The sequence below is a fragment of the Dioscorea cayenensis genome, chromosome 12, assembly GCF_009730915.1.
Source record: "Dioscorea cayenensis subsp. rotundata cultivar TDr96_F1 chromosome 12, TDr96_F1_v2_PseudoChromosome.rev07_lg8_w22 25.fasta, whole genome shotgun sequence".
NCBI classification, from domain to species: Eukaryota; Viridiplantae; Streptophyta; class Magnoliopsida; order Dioscoreales; family Dioscoreaceae; genus Dioscorea; species Dioscorea cayenensis.
Window position 1 is genome coordinate 4579774 of NC_052482.1, and position 20650 is coordinate 4600423.

The following is a 20650-nucleotide window of genomic DNA, read 5'->3' on the forward strand; positions in this document are numbered from 1 at the left end:
CTCTGGATGAGCTCTAAACGAAAACGCACGCCATGCAGAAATTCCACACGGCGATGTGTTTTCTCTGGAAACTTAGAAAACTTTGCAAGCTCTATAGAAAATTCCATAACACAATTATACACTCAAAGCCTGCCTAACAATGCAATTTTAACTAGAGTAAACATGATAAATACGCTCAAACGACCAAGATTCTTTGACACACACGATTAGGCACATGATAACACCACAATGTCCATGAGAAAATCACAACAAAAACATCTAAGAATCAAGACAACAACACTTAAAGATTTATTCATGCAAACACTAAACTGAAAACTAGGAAAACAATAAAGATTTGGGTTTCCTCCTAAGACGCATTTGTTTAACGTCACTTAGCTTAACGTACCTTGTCTTACATCACGGGTGCTCTTGGAGAAAGAATACTCCCTTGTCATCTATACTAACCTCCCCACCAAAATAGGGCTTAAGCCGATGTCCGTTCACTTTGAATGTACCTCTCTCCAGATGTCAATAGCACCATGGGGTGACACCTCAGTCATGGTGTATGACCCAAACCATATGGATTTGAGCTTCTCCGGAAATAGCCTTAGGCGAGAATTAAATAATAACACTTGATCCCCCACCTTAAATTCCTTCAGAGTTTTAATATGCTTGTCATGCCACTTCCAAATTCTGTCCTTGTAGATTCTTGCATTCTCATATGCCTTCATTCTCCATTCATCCAACTCATTAAGATCGAGAATTCTTTGTTCACTAGCTTTCCTCAAGTCAAAGTTCATAGCCTTGATGGCCCAACAAGCTTTGTGCTCGAGCTCCACGGGCAAGTGACATGATTTACCATATACCAAATTATAAGGAGTAGTCCCTATCCCACTTCCCTTCTTCCACGAACTTTGTCAAGATTCTTTTAAGCTCTCTATTTGTGACTTTCACTTAACCACTTGTCGGCAGATGGTAGGGAGTAGCAAGGCGATGATGCACCCCGTAGCGCTTCAAAACTTTCTTAACTTGAGCATTGCAAAAATGAGTCCCTCGATCACTTCAATGCTTCACTCCGTTGCCTCTGCAACTAAGTCCCAGCGGAAGGTCATCCCTTACCCCATTCACTCTACTATGACTACAAAGAACTCAAGGAAATGGAATTAGGATAAATCACATCAGAGGGGAAATGGGACACTCTGCTACCTCTCGACTCACTCTCTCGACCTTCTCCAATCTAGCTTTGTTTAACCCTCGCGGTATGTCACTCACTCACAAGGGTTACCAATATGGACTCTCAACCCTAGTGTCACACTAAGGGAGGATTCAATCAATCAAGCATTAAAGATTGGAACTCAAATAAAACATCAATTAATGAAAGCATAATAAAAGGTTTCATTATACATCCTAGGGTTCACAAATCCAAGTACCCACTAGGGGGTTTAGCTCTCTATGGCGCTAGTTACAATCAATAATGAAATCGAATGTAAAAACAAATAATCCATAGAAAACCCCCTCGGTAATCATGTCGATGGTCTTGTGGAGTGGCCTCGTCTCCTCTAAAGGTCCCCTTGTCTGACCTAGGGCACACCTTGCCAGATCAGTGCCAATGAAAGCTCCCACAATAACCTTCTTCCAAGTGGAGCGCGATGTCGAAGCTGCAAAACCACTCCAAAACCCTTGCCAATATCTCTTAAAACCCTAGCCGCCGGCCTCTTCAAAGTTGGGGAAAAGATGGAGAAAAGAATGTTTAAATCAGGGCTGAATTCAGCCTTAAATAGGGCTGGAATCGAGAATCCACACGCCCATGTGGATTAACCACATGGGTCTGTGGAATTAACGCACGGGCGTGTGAAATTTGCACATGCTCGTGTGGATTCTCTGGAAATCACTTTTCTCAGTAGGCTATGAACAATACTTGCTACAGTAAATTGCTACAACACACTACTACAATACTGGCCCGAAATACTCCTGAATCCATGTTCTCATCGAGGTAACGTAAACGGGTACACATTTACATCGTAAATTGGTTTGCTTCTTCAATAAATGGCTACATTGGTGGAGATCTTGCCATACATGCACAAGCTAGAATACTTGAATGTCACTGCCTTTGTGCCCCTCCAAATTATTGTGCTAACTTAAATACAAGGAGGTTGGCACACATTCTCGCTTCTTGAACCCGACTTATCTCTTCGCGTTTGATCGTTCTCAAGATTTCCTCCAAATGGTGCATTCATGATCTACATTGGCTTATTTCTCTGACATTCGGCTTCACAACCCTATATGCATGAATGTAACATAAATACACACATATTAGCACTAAAACTTGATAAAAGTAATGCTCATCATAAGGAAAGAACACTTCGCATTTTTATCACACAAGCATTTATCAAACTCCCCCACGCTTAAGCTTTTGCTTATCCTCAAGCAAAAATTAAAACATTAAGGAATAGATGAGGGAAATATTGGAAATGCTTGGCCTTAGGTTCACCAAAGCATACAAAGAGAGCATTCTACAAGTAAGGGAAGTTTCAACATTAAATATGAAAAATAAATGTTCTAGCTAAAAACTTGAATAAAAAAGGACAACAAACCCGAAACCGTGTAAATGTGTGTAAACTCACTCAAGTCAACCCAGGATATACTCCTCAAAGTTCTAAGTGAAAGGGACTTATTTATCTACAAAAAGTAACAAAAATTTGAAAAGATGGTAGTAGCTTCACACATCCTGTAAGGTAGTCCTTTCCAAAATGACCGCTAAGGTGGCTTTCACACTTTTGAGGTGGTAGCTCTTTCTACCAGGGTGGTAGCTTTCACTCATCCCATGAGATAGCTCTTTCTCTCATTAGGGAATAACTAGTATTTGACTTATGACAGTAGCTTCATACTCCATAGGTGGTAGCTCTTTCCACCCAACAAGCACAACTAAATAACGAAACTATTTTGTTCTTTCTTTTCCTGTTCCTATTTTTTTCAAAATTAAAAAAAGACACAACTATAACTAGTCCCTTTAACATCAAACTTGAGTTTCTAAAAGAGTTTAAAGAGTGAGTAGTACAACAAGTGTGAATCGGGCAAAAATTCCTAGAAATTCAAGTAAAAACTAGAGCATGAGAAGATTCAATGTTAAAATTTTTCCTAAACTCAAGAATACGATCATTGCAACTAAGGTGAACAGCCATTGGCTATGTGAGCATGTATAATAATGAAACTAATATAAAAGATATGTGCACTATGAAACTCCCGCCCACATTTAAGTTGTACATTATCCCCAATGTACACATGCAAGCTCACTCATAATATATATCAATCAAGAACATATATGTGGGAGAAGCAATTAAAATAATACTCCCCTAACTCCTATTATTGCATTTGATTTACCTAAATCCTTGGGAGTGATGTTCCAACGGGTTGTGAAGCACACACGGCCAAGTGCCTAAGCACCTTAGCCGTGTCTATGACAAGCTCTCAATTCCCATACTGACAAGACCATTTGCACACATACACAAGGGGATTCAGTGAAGCTCAATAAAACAAAAAAAATTGAGTATATAAAAGATAAGGCAATGAGTACAAATCGAGAAAACAAAAAGAAGATAAACTCATAAGGAAAGTCCTTTCTGAGTATGCAAGTCCAAAATAAAATGCAAAAATAAAGGAATGAAAAGTGGAGTTAAATGTCGGTGTTGTCAGGACTCTCATCCACTACTGATTCTGGTGCCAGATCAAAGGGTGCCGGTGGAGGTGGTGATGGTGATGTTGGAGGGGCAGGAGGTCTACTAATCGGTAGCTATTGTATCATGTCAAAATGGGGCACCATCTCGGTATACTGTGCTGATTGTATCGCCTGAATTTCGATGATCTCAGACCACAGTACACTCACAGTGCTCTCAAGCTTCTCAATATGATCATAGGCTCCTGAAAGGGTACTCGGGCACCCTGTGGTCTCGGTCGCCATCAGTACAGAATCCCCCGCTGCATCCCCTCCACCCTCGGTGCTCTCGGTGGTGGATGTAACCAAAATATGAACTCAAGGACCATATCTGTGCACTACTCCCACCATCCTGAGAGTATCAAGACCAAGCAAAGAATGGATAACTGTCTTTTCGGTATCCCGAATAGCTTCCACGAGGCCCATCCCCATAATAAGTCTAGTGATGTAAGGATCAGCAAATAATACTCCCAGTCGGATAACTGGTTCTCGTATCGACAATAATCTCCTCCAGCTTCCGAAGGCCATCAGCTTGTCAATTTTACTAGACAACTCAACACCTCGCTAGACCTCAATTAAAAACACTAAAGTCCACGAACCAGGATTGTCCAAACCTAAGTCTCGATAGTTGCTCGAATCGAGCCTAATGCTCGGGATTCGAGAACTCAATATGTGCCAACTTAGGTGAAGTCTCTCTAGGACGCTTTCCCTGTTGATTTTTCGAGCGCGGTGCCATACCTGCAATACGTGATGAAGAAACGATCAAAGAATCTCAGAAGAAAAAACATATTACAGAATTCCACACGGACCTGTGGAAATTACCCACGCCCTATGGATATACGGGGTGAAATCCGCACGGTTACACATCAATTCTCCAAAAATACAACTTTAAACCACGGTTAAACGCTTTATAAACATGCATAAACAATTATAAACTGAAAGTTGGTGCAACTCAAAACTTTTAATCCACTAAAAACAAGGATTGGTGAATGAGACAGAGATTAAAAAATTTACCGATGAAATGGGTATGAAAATTTGAATTCAGCTAGGAATTGACTAGAAATTCCTCTAAAACAGCAGTGAGAGGTTGAGAAATTGATCAAGAGTGGTTTTTTGAGTAAATGGAAGTAAAGGAGAAGAGAATTCAAGAAGATTTTAAAGAAAAACTCGTGTCTCTTGGAATTCTGTGCATCCACACGGGCGTGCGAAAATTACCCACACCCGTGCACCCCCACCAGAGTGACTCACAGAGGCAAATGCATGCTCCTGTGCGCTTTCTGGATGCCACTATATGTCTTTGAAAGCATCCGCACGGGCATGCGGAGAATATCCACGCCCATGCGCCTGACCCACTAGAGCAGCCGCACGCGCCCTATGGCTTCTCTATACAACAAAGAAATATCGCTAAGTGTTTTGCACGTCCGCGAAAAACTTCTGCACGGGCGTGGACATTCACATGTCCAACTTACAGGGGAAAGCGTACACCCTTGTGTCTTCTCGGGATGGAGGAGAGCTATTCTGCAGAGATCCACAATGGGGTGCGAGAAGTATCCACTCCCGTGAGTCTGTCACAGGTTCTCCCACAGCGGCGAGTCCACGGCCCTGCGTGCACTCGGGATAAATTAATAAAGTCTCTGTAGGAAAATGCATGTCCGTGCGGAAAATACCCATAAGCATGTGGAAGTCACAAGGTCGCTTGCAGAGGCGCGTCTACACCCCTGTGTCTTCTCTGGACAAGCTCGCAATGCAAATCCAAGAGCGTGCGGAATTTCCACATGCCCATGCGTTTTCCCTGGATGACTTAGAAAACACTGCAGACTCTGTAGAAAAATTTATGTACATGTATACACACTTAGAGCCTGCCCTATTATGCAAAATACACAAGCGAAAAACATGAGAAACTAGCTCGATCGACCAAAACTTCACCAAATCCACATGAAAACACATGATGACATTAAGAGTACACAATAAAATCACAGCAAAAGTAACTAAAAATTCAAGACACCAACACTCAACACTTTATTGATGCAAACACTATGCTAACAACTAAGAGAATAGTAAACACTTGGGTTGCCTCCCAAGAAGCACTTGTTTAATGTTACTAAGCTTGACGTACCTTGTCTTACCTCACGGGGGTTCATAGATAAAGGTTGCCCTCTTACCCATAGCTTGAAAGCATGATAAGCAAAGTCTCTTGAAGGTAGAGGTGAAATTATCGGGCTTGGTACCACCTAGCAGAGGTTCATCCATTTTGTTCAGTTTACGCACCTCCCCAACAGCCTTGGGGCATTTCCGATGGCGTCTCCTTGCCCTCTTCATCCCCTGAGTAGAGGGCACTTCTTTCGTTGGACCAAGCATTATTACCTCATCATTGTCCATCTCTTGGTCGAACAAACCTTCATATGTGTCTGGGTTGAACATTTTCTGCATGTATTCATCAACAATCTCATCAGTAGTGTCTAGAAAATACAAAGTATCATCAAAGTTGAGAGAATGCCTCATGGCTTCGGCGAGGCTGTATATGAACTTATCATCTCCAACCCTTAGTGTCAGCACTGTGCCGTCCATGTAAATTAATGCCTTAGAAGTGCGCAAGAATGGGCTCCCAAGTATCAAACGAACATCCGCATCCTCATCGACATCCAACACTACAAAGTCAACAGGAAAAATATACTTGTCCACCTTAACATGCACGTCTTCAATGATGCCCCTCAGATGTCTCACTATTCGGTATGCCAATTGCAATGTCATCTTAGTTTGCTTAGGCTTTCCCAAGCCTTGCTTCTAAAAGAAAGAATATGGCATGAAGTTGATACTGGCTTCTGAGTCTGCCAATGCCATTTCTTCACCCAAATTGCCAATGTTGCACAGTATGATGAAGCTTCACGGGTCTTTCTTCTTGTTCGGCATATTCTTTTGTAAAACCGCCGAACAAGAGACATCCAAGATCACTGAAGCCTCTCCTCCAACTTTCCCTTGTTGGGCAATAAGTCCTTCAAGAATTTTGCATACTTAGGCATTTGGGACAATGCCTCAACAAAGGGAATGTTGATGTGGAGTTGCTTAAATAAACTCAGGAACTTCTTGTACTGTTCATCCCCTTGGTCATTCTTCAATCTAGAGGGATGAGGGATTCTTGGCTTGAAAGGTGGGGGTTCCATCTTCTTTTCTTTGCTTGCTCCCTCCTCAACCTCTATGACCTCAAGTGCGTCTACATTGGGCTTCTCACGACTACTTCTTAAAGTGATCGCCTTCACATTCTCTCTAGGATTGGTTTCAGTATTACTTGGTAAACTTCCTTGTGGTCTTTCTGATAGAGATTTCGCAATTTTCCCCACTTGATTCTCAAGATTATGCAAATAAGTGGTGTGGTTGCGAAGTGTAGCCTCAACTGATTGAAACCTTGTATCTGACGATTCCACAAACCTAGTTAAGGCCTTCTCTAGATCGGCCATTTGGGTTTCCAATCCTGAAACTCGGTTCTCCATGTTTGGGGCTTGTTGTTGTTTGAAACCAGTTGGTGTCATGGCCTTTTGTGGTCCTTGGTTGCTTCACGAAAAATTGGGATGACTCTTCCAACCTGGATTGTAGGTGTTGCTATATGGATTCCCGTGGTTCCTCATTGCATTACCCACAAAATCAACTTTCTCCACTGATGATGCATCACCAATAGAGATCGGGCAATCAGAGGGAACACGTCCTCCACCACAACTAGTACAAGTAGTCACTGCTGCCACTCTATTAGAAGTTAGAATATCTAACTTCTTACTCAATGATTCCACTTGATTAGCCAATGAAGTTACAGCATCTATTTCATGGAGCACGGCCACCTTTTTCCTTTCCTGTGCATTCCACTGATAACTGTTCATGGCCATGTCTTCCACTAACTATCAGGCTTCTTTCGGGTTTTTACTCCCCATTGTACCTCCTGTGGAGGTATTTAACAACTGCCTTGTACTCGGATTCAACCCATTGTAGAAAGTCTGAATAATCATCCATTCGGTAAATCCTTAGTGTGGGCATCTCCACAAAAGATCCTTGAAGCGCTCCCATGTCTCAAACAATGACTCTAACTCCATCTGCACAAACGAAGATATCTCATTGCGAAGCTTGGCCGACTTCCATGGAGGAAAGTATCTAGCATGAAAAGATTTGACCATCTCTTTCCAAGTCGTGATTGAGGCCTTGGGCAAAGAATATAGCCACTGCTTGGCTCTTCCCTTGAGAAAGCCCTCAAACTAATAGCATCATCCGATACACCGTTAATCTTCAGCATATCACAAACTTCCAAGAAGTTCTCTATATTGTTGTTCGAGTCCTCATCAGTAAAACCATTGAACTGTGCTGACTGCTGAATCATTTGGATAAATGCCAATTTCAGCTCAAAATTCAGAGTTGTAATCGGGGATCGCACAATGCTCGATTGTGTGCCCAAAACAGAGGGTCTAGCATAATCAAAAAGTGCCCTCTGTTACTCATTCTGTTCTGCCATATTATCTGACCCTTCAACTTTTATTTTAGCTTGATTGGACAGTTCTTGTGCAGGTTCTTTTTCCCTTCTTCTGAGTGTATGTTCAAGTTCAGGATCTCTTTTAGTCAATATCGAAGGGTTCCCTCGGGTCATAACCTGGAGCTGCACCTAAAAATTAGAACAATGATAGAAAAAGAAGATGTGAAATAGAATGAATGAATGAATAGCTAAGAAAACAAAGTCCAAAGTATCTATAAACGGCAACTCCTTTGCAATGGTGCCAAAAACTTGACAAGACCGAATATGTGTGTAAATCGCAAGTACACGGGTGTCGAAGTAATAAATCCCAGGTGATTGGGTATCGTATCCACAATGAATAGTAAATACAAACTCAACGATTGCTATCTAACTATGATGAGAATAAATCGATGGTATGATGAATGAGATTTATATAAAAAGAGATAAAAGAAATAAGAACAAGAGGCACAATAAAATTGAGAGATACCGAAAACAATATAAATGGAGTAATCGGATATTGTTCCGCCTAGGACAACCATTTCAAGTGTAGAACTAACTATTATGCTTCCTAATTAATGCATTAATGAGTTGTGGAAATCCTTCAATACACTGTCCCACATCTAAGGTCAACCATGACGAACTATATACCATGTCCAGGTGGAGAAATCGATTAATCTCAGCACCCTGCACTCTGATAGAATTACATGGGTTTCTAGGGATTCCAAGTGATAAACCCTCTTCCTAGATATAGACCTAACCCTTTGGTCTAGGTGAGAGGTCCCTAGTCACAATTAAGCCCTAGGTGCTAAAATTACTTCAACGCTTCACTCTGTTGCCTCTATAACTAAGCCCCAGCGGAAGGTCATCCCTTAGCCCATTCACTCTACTATAACCGCAAAGAACTCGAGAAAATGTAGGTAGGATAAATCACATTAAAGGGGAAAGGGGACGCTGTGCTACCTCTCGACTCACCCTCTCAACCCTCACCAATCTAGCTTTGTCTAGCCCTCGCAGTATGTCACTCACTCACACGGGTTACCAATATGAACTCTCAACCCTAGTGCCACTCGAAAGGAGGATTCAATTAATCAAGCATTCAAGATTGGAGCTTAAATTAAACATCAATTAATGAAAGCATAATAAAATGTTTAATGAAGCAAATACATCCAAGGGTTCAAAAATCCAAGCACCCACTAGGGGTTTAGGTCTCCATGGAGCTAGTTACAATCAACAACGAAATAAAATGTAAAAACAAGTAATCTATAGAAAACCCCCTCGGTAGTCATGTCAGTGGTCTTGTGGAGTGACCTCGTCTACTCCAAATGTCCCCTTGTCCGACGTAGGGCACACCTTGTCGGATCGTTGCCGATGAAAGCTCCCCAAAAAACCTTTTTCCAAGTGGAGCATGATGTCGAAGCCATAGAACCACTCCAAAACCCTTGCCAATACCTCTGAAAACCCTAGTCGCCGGCTTCTTGAAAGTTGGTGAAAAGATGCAGAATAGAATACTGAAATCGGTGCTAAAATCGGCGTTAAATAAGGCTGGAATCAAGAATCCACACGCCAATGTGGATTCACCGTACGGGCCTATGGAATTAACGCACGGGCTTGTGGAATTTCCACACGCCCGTGTGGATTCTCTGGAAATCACTTTTCTCAGCCGGCTGTGAACAGCACCTGCTACAACGAATTGCTATAGTACTCTGCTACCGTACCAACCCGAAATACTCCCAAATCCATGTTCTCATCGAGGTAACGTAAATGGGCACACGTTTACATCGTAAAATGCTTTGCTTCTTCAATAAACGTTGTATTGGTGGAGATCTTACTGTACATGCACAAGCCAGAATACTTGAATGTGACTACTTTTGTGCCCCTCCAAACGATTGTGCTAACTTGAATACGAGGAGGTTGGCACACATTCTCGTATCTTGAACCCGATTTATGTCTTCGCGTTTGATCATTCTCAAGATTTCCTCCAAATGGTGCATTCATGATCTACATTGGCTTCTTTTCTCTAACATTCCGCTTCATAACCCTATATGCATGAAAGTAACATAAATGCACACATAATAGCACTAAAGCCTGATAAAAGTAATGCTCATCATAAAGATAGACCACTTCTTATTCTTATCATACAAGCACTTATCAGAAAAAAATATGGATCATCCCAAAAGTAGTTCTTCGAATCACTAAAAACGTTTTCTTCTGTTGAAAGGTGGGGCCCTACTTCAGTACTTTCCCTGACAAATTATTTACAAAATCCACAAACGATGGAGTGTCTTCTGGATCAAAATCCTGCGCTACATACAAATGATCTTTTGGAAAGAAATCATTAATTTCTTTGATTACCGGTTCTTGTCCTTCACAACCTTCTAACGTTTATAGTTGATCCACAAGGATATTTTTTGGTTTCTCTCTTATCTTTTATCTCCATATCAAACTCTTGCAACAATAGTATCCAACGAATCAATCTCGGTTTTGCATTAGCCTTGTTCATAAGGTATCAGAGTGCCGAGTGGTCTGTAAATACTGTGACCCTAGATAGGATGAGGTATTGCCTGAACTTGTCAAAAGCAAACACTACTGTCAACAACTCTTTTTCGGTGGTTGTATAGTTCTCTTGAGCACTTATGAGAGTCTTGCTAAAATAGTAAATAGATCGGAACTGCTTATCTTTCCTCTGACCCAAAATTGCTCCAACAGTATAATCACTTGCATCGCACATGAGCTCAAAAGGTTCGTTCCAGTCCGGTATAGTTAGAATTGGTGCTTGCACTAGTTTCTTCTTCAACAAATTGAACGCCATCAGACAGTCATTCCCAAAATCAAAAGAAGCATCCTTTTCAAGAAGTTTGGTCAACAATTGCATGATCTTTGAAAAATCCTTGATGAACCTTCTATAGAAACCTGCATGTCACAACAAACTACGAACCCCTTTTGCATTTGTAGGTGGAGGAAGCTTCTCTATGACTTCAATCTTCACCTTATCTACCTCCATGACTACTTGGGAAATCTTATATCCGAGAACAATGCCTTCCTGAACCATAAAATGACATTTTTCCCAATTAAGAGTAAGATTTGTCTCTTCACACCTCAGTAGCACTATTTCCAAATTCTTTAAACACATGTCGAAGGAGTCTCAAAATACTGAAAAGTCATCCATGAACACCTCCATTATGTCTTCTAGAAGATCATCAAAAATAGCAATCATGCAGCGTTAGAATGTCGCCAGTGCATTACACAACCTAAAAGGCATTCTCCTATAAGCAAAAGTACCATAAGGACAGGTGAATGTTGTCTTTTCTTGATCCTCTAGAGCTATTGGAATTTGGAAGTACCCCAACATACCATCAAGGAAGCAATAAAACTGATGCCCTACCAACTGCTCCAACATTTGATCAATAAAGGGTAATGGAAAATTGTCCTTTTGAGTAGCATTATTCAGCCTTCTGTAATTAATGCAGACAAGAGAACCTGTGACTGTTCTGGTAAAATTAGTTCATTCTTTTCATTCCTCACAATCATCATTCCTCCCTTCTTTGGGACTACTTGAGTTGGGCTCACCCATGCATTGTCGGAGATGGGGTAGATAATCTTTGCATAAAGTAGTTTTACCACTTCTACCTTTGACAACTTCCTTCATGTTTGGGTTCAATCTTCTTTGGGATTGGATCACAGATTTATAATTTTCCTCCATCAAGATTTTATAAGTGCAAAATGATGGATTTATGCCTTTGATATATGAGATCTTCCAAGCAATAGCCGATTTATACCTTTTCAACATACTAACAAGCTTCTCCTTGTGATCCATAGACAAACTTGAAGCCACAATCACCGAGAGCTTTGATTCTTCCATTAAAAAGGCATACTCCAATTGTGCCAGCAAGGTTTTAAGTTCTAACTAAAGTGGTTCCTCAATCAATGAGCGCAGTCTCTCTTTCAATCTGTCAATTTACTCAAAATTGTTCGCCTCCTATTCAAAATCATTCTTCACCTCTTCCACTTGTGCATTTGCTTCTGAATGGTATTCAACGACCATCAGTTCCTCCATCTCACCATTTTCCTTCCTTAACATTAACACACACAAAGAAAAAAGTTCCTATCTTTGTTCATAATAGTACGAGTCAAATTTAGCAAGGACTATCTCCAAACTTTCTTCTAAGTGATTACTCATAGATGCCAATGCAGATTTCTCGAACTAATCTAGCAAACTATCTAATTCACCATTCTGATCAAGAATTCCAGAAATGTAATCAACAATTAATTCTTCCACTTGATTGTGAATAGTGTAGCGCTCTTACAAATGAAAACACGGCGTGGCTTGTATTGCAAAAAGTTGAACTTTCTGCTCTATATTTTCAACCATCCATGTGATTGTGTCGAATAATTTGGGTATGTTGATCATTTTTCCTTCATCAAAATAAAGAAAACAAATCTGAATGATGATAGAATAAGAAAATATGAAATAGAATGAATGATGAATAGCTAAAATAGCAAGTGCAAAGTATCTCTAAATGCCTACTACAAGGCAATGGGGCCCAAGAACTTGACAACGCCACTTGCGTGTGACCCGAAAGTGCATGGGGTTGTCGAAGTAATAAATTCCATGTGAGTAGGTATCGTATCCATAGTGAGTAGTGACTAGAAATATCAAGATTGCTATCTAACTTAGCAAAGACGGAATAATGATTTTGTTGATAAAATATAATGAAAGCAAGAATAAAAGAAACAAGAAGCAGAGAAGCACAAATAGAGAAGAGATCAGGCAATCGATAGAAATGGGGTACTCGGATATTGTTCCACCTAGGACAATTGCTTCAAGTGCAAAATCAACTATTATATCTCCTAATTGATGCTTAATGAGTCGTGGAAATCCTTAAACACACGGTTGATAAGTGCTTGTGCGATATGAATGTGAAGTGTTCATTCCTTATGTTGAGCATTACTTTTCTCAGGTTTTTACATTAATATGTGTGTTTTTATGTTACTTTTATGCAGGTATGGTTGTGAAGCTGAGTATGAAAGAAATAGGCCAATGTGGATCATAATGAACCTATTTTGGAGGAGATCTTGCTAAGGTTCAAACGCGAAGACATAGGACAGGTGTGAGATGCTAGAGTGTGTGCCAACCTCCTCGCATTCGAGTGAGCACATCCATTTGGAGGGGCACAAAGACAGTCACACTCGAGCATTCCGTCTTATGCATATAAGAACAAGAGCTCCACTAACATATATATCATTGAAGAAGCAAGTGATTCACGATGTGAACGAGTGCCCGTTTGCGTTACCCCGATGAAAGTATGGAATTGGGACGTTATTCAGGTCGAAGACTGTAGCAGCACTGCAGACAGCACTGTAGCAGCACTGTTCACAGTCGGCCGAGAAATCAGAGAGACAGAGAATCCACACGGGTGTGTGGAAATTATCCACGCCCGTGTGGAAATTCCGCACGGGCGCGTGTAGCGTCCACGCCCATGGAGTTTCCCGATTCCAGCCCTATTTAAAGCCGATTCAGCCCCGATTTTGGTATTCTTTTCTCCATCTTTTGCCCAACTTGAGAGAGGGCTTCGGCTAGGGTTTTGAGGGGTATTATCTAGGGTTTTGGAGATGTTCTACAGCTCTGACATCGCGCGCATCGTTTGGAAGAAGGTTATTGGGAGAGCTTTCGTCGGCATCGATCCGGCGAGGGGTATCCTAGGCCGGACAAACGATCCGTTGCGATGAGTAGAGGACTCTCCACAAGACCATCGACATGACCATCGAGGGTTTTCTTTATGGATTCATTGCTTTTACATTTGATTTCTTTGATTGTACTTAGCTCCATGGAGAGCTAAACCCCTAGTGGGTACTTGGGTGATTGTGAACCCTAGGATGTATTCGTTTCATTGAACTTCTTTATTATTCTTTCAATAAATTGATGTTTATTGTGAGTTCCAACCTTTAATGCTTGATTGTATGAACATTTCCCCTAGAGTGACACTAGGGTTGAGAGTTGTTGTTGGTAACCTTGTGAGTGAGTGACACACCACGAGCGTTAGAAAAAGCTAGGTTGGCGAGGGTTGAGAGGGTAGTCGAGAGGTACATGAGCGTCCCCTTTCTCCTCCGACGTGATAGATTCTACCTCCGTTCCTTGAGTTCTTTGCGGCCATAATAGAGTGAATGGTCTAAGGGATGAACCTCCGCTGGGGCCTAGTTGCGCGTGCAATGGAGTGAAGCGTTGAGGGGATCTTAGTATCTAGGGCTTAATTGTGGCTAGGGACCTTCCGCCTATACCAAAGGGTTAGGTCTATAATTAGGAAGCTATTTATCAGTTGGAATCCCTAGAGCTCATTCCAACTTTATTCGAGTGCGAGGTTGAGAGGTTATTTAATCTCTCCTCCGGGACATGAATAAAGTTAGGCATAGTTGACCTTAGATTTGGGACTATGTATGTAAGGATTTCCACGACTCACCATTGCATTTATTAGGAAGCATAATAGAGAGTTCTTGCACTTGAAGCGATTATCCTAGGTGAAGCATCATCCGAGTACCCCATCTTTATCGATTGCCTTACCTCCTCCTTACTTTTGCTCTCTTACTTGTTGCTTTTAATTGTTGAGAATTGAATCATTATCACACTTATCATTGTTGATACTCCACATAGCTAAGAATCGAATTAAGTATCTTTACTCCCTACTCCCTGTGGATTCGACCTCGCTCACCCGGGATTATTACTTTGACAAACCCGTGCACTTGCGGGATATACGCAAGGGGATCTTGTCAAGTTTTTGGCACCGTTGCCGGAGAGTAGGCGTTTAGAGATACTTTGCACTTTGTTTTCTTAGCTATTTCACCACACATTCTAATTCATATCTTCTTACTCTATCATTGCCCTAATTTTCTTTTTCTTTATTTTTGGTGCAGCTGCAGGTTATGACCCGAGGGAATCCATCAATATAGATTGAAGAAGACCCTGAGCTTGAACGTACACTTAGAAGAAAAGGGAAAGAACCTGTGCAAGAACAGCATAATCCAGCTGATTTGGAAGTAGAAGGATCTGAAAACATGGCAGAACAAAATGAGCAACAATGAACACTATCCGGTTATGCCAGACCTTCAGTGTTGGGGACACAATCGAGTATTGTGCGTCCCCCAGTTACAGGTCAGAACTTTGAGCTAAAGCCGGCATTCATCCATATGCTGCAGCAGTCCGCACAATTCAACGGTTTGGCCGATGAGGATCCAAACAGTCATATAGAGAGCTTCCTTAAGGTGTGCGACATGCTGAAGATAAATGGTTTGACAGATGATGCCATCAAATTGAGAGCCTGCCCATTTTCCTTAAAGGGGAGAGTAAAGCAGTGGCTACACTCATTACCTAGAGCATCAATCACTACATGGGAGGAGATGGTAGAAGTTTTTCTAGCCCGTTATTTTCCTCCCGGAAAATCAGCATAGCTTAGGAATGAGATCTCATCCTTTGTGCAGTTGGAATTGGAGTTTCTATTTGAGACATGGGAAAGGTTCAAGGAACTCCTACGAAAGTGTCCGCAACACGGATTCCCGGAGTGGATGATTGTTCAAACCTTCTACAATGGTTTGAACCCGAGTACAAGGCAACTCTTGGATGCGGCGGCAGGAGGTACCTTATGTAGCAAGACCCCCGATGAGGCTCGTCAATTGATTGAGGAAATGTGGTTAAATAGCTACCAGTGGAATGCTTGGGAGAAGAAAAAGGTGGCCGGTCTCCATGAAATTGATGCGGTAACTTCATTGGAGGCCCAAGTGGAGAGTTTGAATAAGAAGCTAGATCTTATAGCTTCGAATAGAGTTGCGGCCGTGACCAATTGCACCGGTTGTGGTGGAGGACATGCTCACTCCGATTGCCCAATCGTCATTGGTGATGTTTCTTCAATTGAGAACGTTGACTTTGTTGGTAATGGAATGAGACCTCAAGGGAATCCATACAGCAACACCTACAATTCAGGTTGGAAGAATCATCCCAACTTTTCATGGAGTAATCAAGGACAACAGAAGACCATGGAGCCATCGGGTTTCCAACAACAACAACAAGCCCCTCAAGTGGAAAACAGAATTTCAGGGTTGGAAACCCGAATGACGGATTTGGAGAAGCACTTGGCTAGATTTGTTCAATCTTTAAATACAAGGTTTGAATCAGTCGAGGCTACACGTCGCAATCACACCGCCTCCTTGCACAATCTTGAAAATCAAGTGGGGCAAATTGTGAAGTCACTCTCCGAAAGGCCACATGGAAGTTTACCAAGCAACACGGAAACCAACCCTAGAGAACATGTGAAGGCAATCACTTTGAGAAGTGGTCGTGAGGTTGAAGGGAGGCCTCCGAGTGAGAAGCCGAAAGAACACGCACCCGAGGTTGTATAGGTTAAGGAGGGAGCAAACAAAGAGAAAGAGGTGGCAACCCCACCTTTCAAGCCAAGAATCCCATATCCCTCTAGATTGAAGAATGACCAAGGGGATGAATAGTATAAGAAGTTCCTGAGTTTGTTCAAGCAACTCCACATCAACATTACTTTTGTTGAGGCATTGGCTCAAATGCCTAAGTATGCAAAGTTCCTGAAAGACCTATTGACCAACAAGAGGAAATTGGAGGAGAGTGCTTCAGTGGTGCTTGATGCTTCATGCTCGGTGGTGTTGCAAAAGAACATGCCGAACAAGAAGAAAGACCCGGGAAGCTTCATCATTCCGTGTAACATCGGCAACTTACGTGAGGAAATGGCATTGGCGGATTCAGGGGCGAGCATCAATGTCATGCCATATACTTTCTTCCAAAAGCTAGGCTTGGGTGAGACTAGGCCTACTCGGATGACTTTACAATTGGCGGACCGAACGGTGTGACATCCATGAGGCATCATTGAAGACGTGCTTGTCAAGGTGGACAAGTATATTTTTCCGGTTGACTTTGTAGTGCTAGATGTCGATGAGGATGCAGATGTACCCTTGATACTTGGGAGACCGTTCTTGTGGACTTCCAGAGCATTTATTGACATGGACGGCGGGGAGCTCACATTGAGAGTTGGAGATAACAAGCTCACATAGCGCCTTGCTGAAGCCATGCAGCATTCTCTCGATTTTGATGACACTCTATACTTTCTAGACACTACTGATGAAATTGTTGATGAATATATGCAGGAAATGTTCAACCCGGATCCGTATATAGGATTGTTCGACCAAGAGGAGAGCAATGAAGAAGTAATGATGCTTGGTTCGACTGAAGAAGTAACATCTACCCCGGGGATCTTGAAGAAGGTGCTCCGAAAAATGAAGAGGGCTCAGAGACGCCACCGAAAACGCTCCAATATTGTTGGAGACGTACATGAGCCAAGGAAGTTGGACAAACCATTGCTAGGTGGTCCGAAGCTCGAGAGTACATCCTCTATCCTTAGGAGACTTTGCTCATCATGCTTTCAAGCAATGGGTAAGAGGGCAACCTTCATTTATGAACCCCCGTGAGGTAAGAAAGATACATCAAGCTTAGTGACATTAAACACGCGCTTCTTGGGAGGCAACCCAAGTGTTTACAGTTTTTGTATCTTTCAATTTAGTTGTTTACATGAATAAACTGTTAAGTGTTGGTGTTTCAATTTTTTGAGTGCTTGTGCTGCGATTTTGCAGTGGGTTTTTAAAAGAATTCAATGTATGTTTTGTTGAGAATTGGTGAAGTTTGTTCATTTGAGTTCCATTTCGTGTTTTTATCTGGTAAATTTTGCATAATAGGGCAAGCTCTGAGTGTGTAAACATGTTCAGAATATTTCTGCAGAGCCTGCAGGTTTTTTCTAAGTTATCCAGAGAAAATACACAGGCGTGTGGAGCTTTAGAAGTGAGGTACACGGGCGTGGGGAATTTCCACACGTCCGTGTGGATGCACAGAACGTCAAAAGTCACGAGTTCTGTTTAAAAGAGGATGATTTCTCTCCCTCTTCACGACTCCTTTTCACTTGAAAACACTCTCACAATACTCTCCGAGTCCATTGCGCCAGTTTGGTGGGATTTTAGCAAAGTTTTCCGGCCGGCTCTTCATTTTCTCACTTCTCTTCGTCGGTAAATCCCTTTTTATCATCTTCTTCGTCAATTCATGATTTCTATCGATTAATCTGGTTAATAATGCTTTGTTTCTTCAATTGGAACAATGATTTATGTTTAGAACGAAGTTAGAAATATTATTGAGTTGTATTTTTGGATTGTTGATGCGTGGCCGTGTGGTTCTCACGCCCTGTGAATCCACACGGATGTGCGGAAATTCCACACGACCGTGTGGATTTCTGTAGTATTGTATTATCCACTTGTTTGACCAATTTTGTTTGAATTTTATAGATCATGGCACCTAGGTCAAAGAAGCAAATTGATAAGAGGCCACGTGAGTCATCCTCTGAGCCCGAGGGCATGCGATTTGCGATTCCCGAACATCAGGTCTGTTATGAGCGATTGTCAAGACTCCGTTTCGGACAGACTAGATTCCTGGACGCTACTATACTGCGGGAGCTTCAGCAGGGTGATGAGTTCACCGATGAGATCGAGGATCTAGTTTCAGAAGGCGGTTGGCGGCAATTGCTGACTATTAGAGAGCCAGCCATCCGAGAGTTTACACTGGAGGTGCTCTCCTCGTTCGAGTTTGATAGAGCGTATGCGAGCTTCGACAGTTTGGGTACCATTCAATTCAGAGTATTTGGACGCCACCATAGCTTGAGCATTACGCAGTTTTCTGTACTGCTTAGCCTATATGAGGAGGCATTCACAGCTATAGAGGAGTATACATAGTTGCCTACTGATTATCTTGGAACCTTGACCCCGCAGAGAGCTTACAGAAGGTCAGTATGAGCCGGGGGTGTCCAAGGCCATGTGCCTTTCCCTACCTGCCTACAGATATTTGCACGCCATCATGAGTAGGTCGGTGAATGGCCGTGGTGACAGTACTGGTATCTTGAGCCGTCAGGAGCTGCTGTACTTGTACTCGATGGTAGAGCGCGTACCGATCCACTTAGGGCACATCTTGGCTGATTACATCAGACATCAGGGACAGTATGCTAGATTGGGAGTGATCTTCTCAGCCCCTTACATTACGAGATTAGTGCTGGGCATGGGTCTCTTGGATTCGATTCGCGGGGCCGAGAAGATGAGTGTACCCGCTCCCTTGGGTCTAGAGACAATGTGGTTGATGGGCATGGTCCACAGGGTTCGGACAGGGGTTTTTGCTTTAGTCCTACCAGCCCCAGAGATAGCTGAGGATGAAGGTGATTAAGCCGGAGCATCTCAGCCCGCCACCGAGCCTCAGCCAGCATCGAAGGAGATCAAGGCACCTCCAGCGGCCGAGGAACCACCCCCAGTGCATATGTTTTCACCATCTCGAGACAATGATTGCTTTGAGAGGCTCGAGAATGCTATAGGAGTGGTCCGAGCTGAGGTTGCCGAGATTAGGGCTACGCAGGCCACTCAGTATACAGAGTTCATGGCACGTTTCGACATATTACAGCAGATCCTAGAGTGAGACGTTGCCTCCTCATTTATCCTACAGCCGAGGACTCTTCAAGCTCCCTCAATTCCTCCAGCACCTCCATCCTCGACCCCAGCACCAGAGGACCCACTATATGCATCCACTTCAGCAGCAACAGCAGCAACGGAGCCCGAGAGCGACTCTGACACATGACCTTTCTTTTACTTTCATGCATTTTACTTTATTTTATTTTCTTATTTTTGGACTTGTTCACTCAGAAAGGATTTTTCCTTCTGAGTTTATGTTATGTTGCATTTATCGAGTTGTATTCATTGCTTCATCTTTCATACACTCGAGTTATTTTTGTTTTTCTTGAGTTCCACTGAACCCCCTCGTGTATGCGTCCAGATGGTCTTGTCATCTTGGGAATTGAGACTTAGTCATGGGCACGGCCAAGGTGCTTCGGCACTTGGCCGTGTGAGCTTCACAACCCGTTAGAACACTACTCCCAATGAATTAGCTTCATCAAACGCAACACTAGGAATCAGGGGAGTATTGTTTTGATTGTTTCTCCCATATCTATTTTTGAATGATATATTTTGAGTGAGCTTGCATGAGTACATTGAGGACAATGTACAACTTAAGTGTGTGTGTTTGGGGGGGGGGGAGTTTCATATTGCACACATCTTTTTTATTGTTCTTGATTGATATATGCTCACTTAGCCAATGGCGGTTCACCTTAGTTGCAATGATTGTATTCTTAAGTCTAGGAGAATTGTTAACATTGAATGTTTTCATGCTCTAGTGCTTGCTTGAATTTTTAGGAATTTTTGCCCGATTTACACTTAGTGCACTACTCACTCTTTGAACTCTATTGGAAACTCATGTTTGATGTTAAAGGGACTAGTTAGGTTTACTTCTTTTGCTAAATTTTGGAAAAAAAAAACTGGAAAATGAAAAGAAGGAACAAAATAGTTTTATTGTTTATTTGTGTTTGTTGGGTGGAAAGAGCTACCAC

General features: G+C 42.2%; 2 non-coding genes across 2 annotated transcripts; one reads left to right on the top strand and one right to left on the bottom strand.

Annotated features, from left to right (window-relative positions):
- Positions 1-7696: 7696 nt before the first annotated feature.
- Positions 7697-7803, top strand: LOC120274229. Its single transcript, XR_005540762.1, has one exon. It is a non-coding gene; the product is annotated as a small nucleolar RNA R71 (small nucleolar RNA).
- A 7815-nt stretch (positions 7804-15618) lies between these two features.
- LOC120274260 lies at positions 15619-15724 on the bottom strand. The gene has a single exon (XR_005540791.1). It is a non-coding gene; the product is annotated as a small nucleolar RNA R71 (small nucleolar RNA).
- Between the last annotated feature and the right edge of the window lie 4926 nt (positions 15725-20650).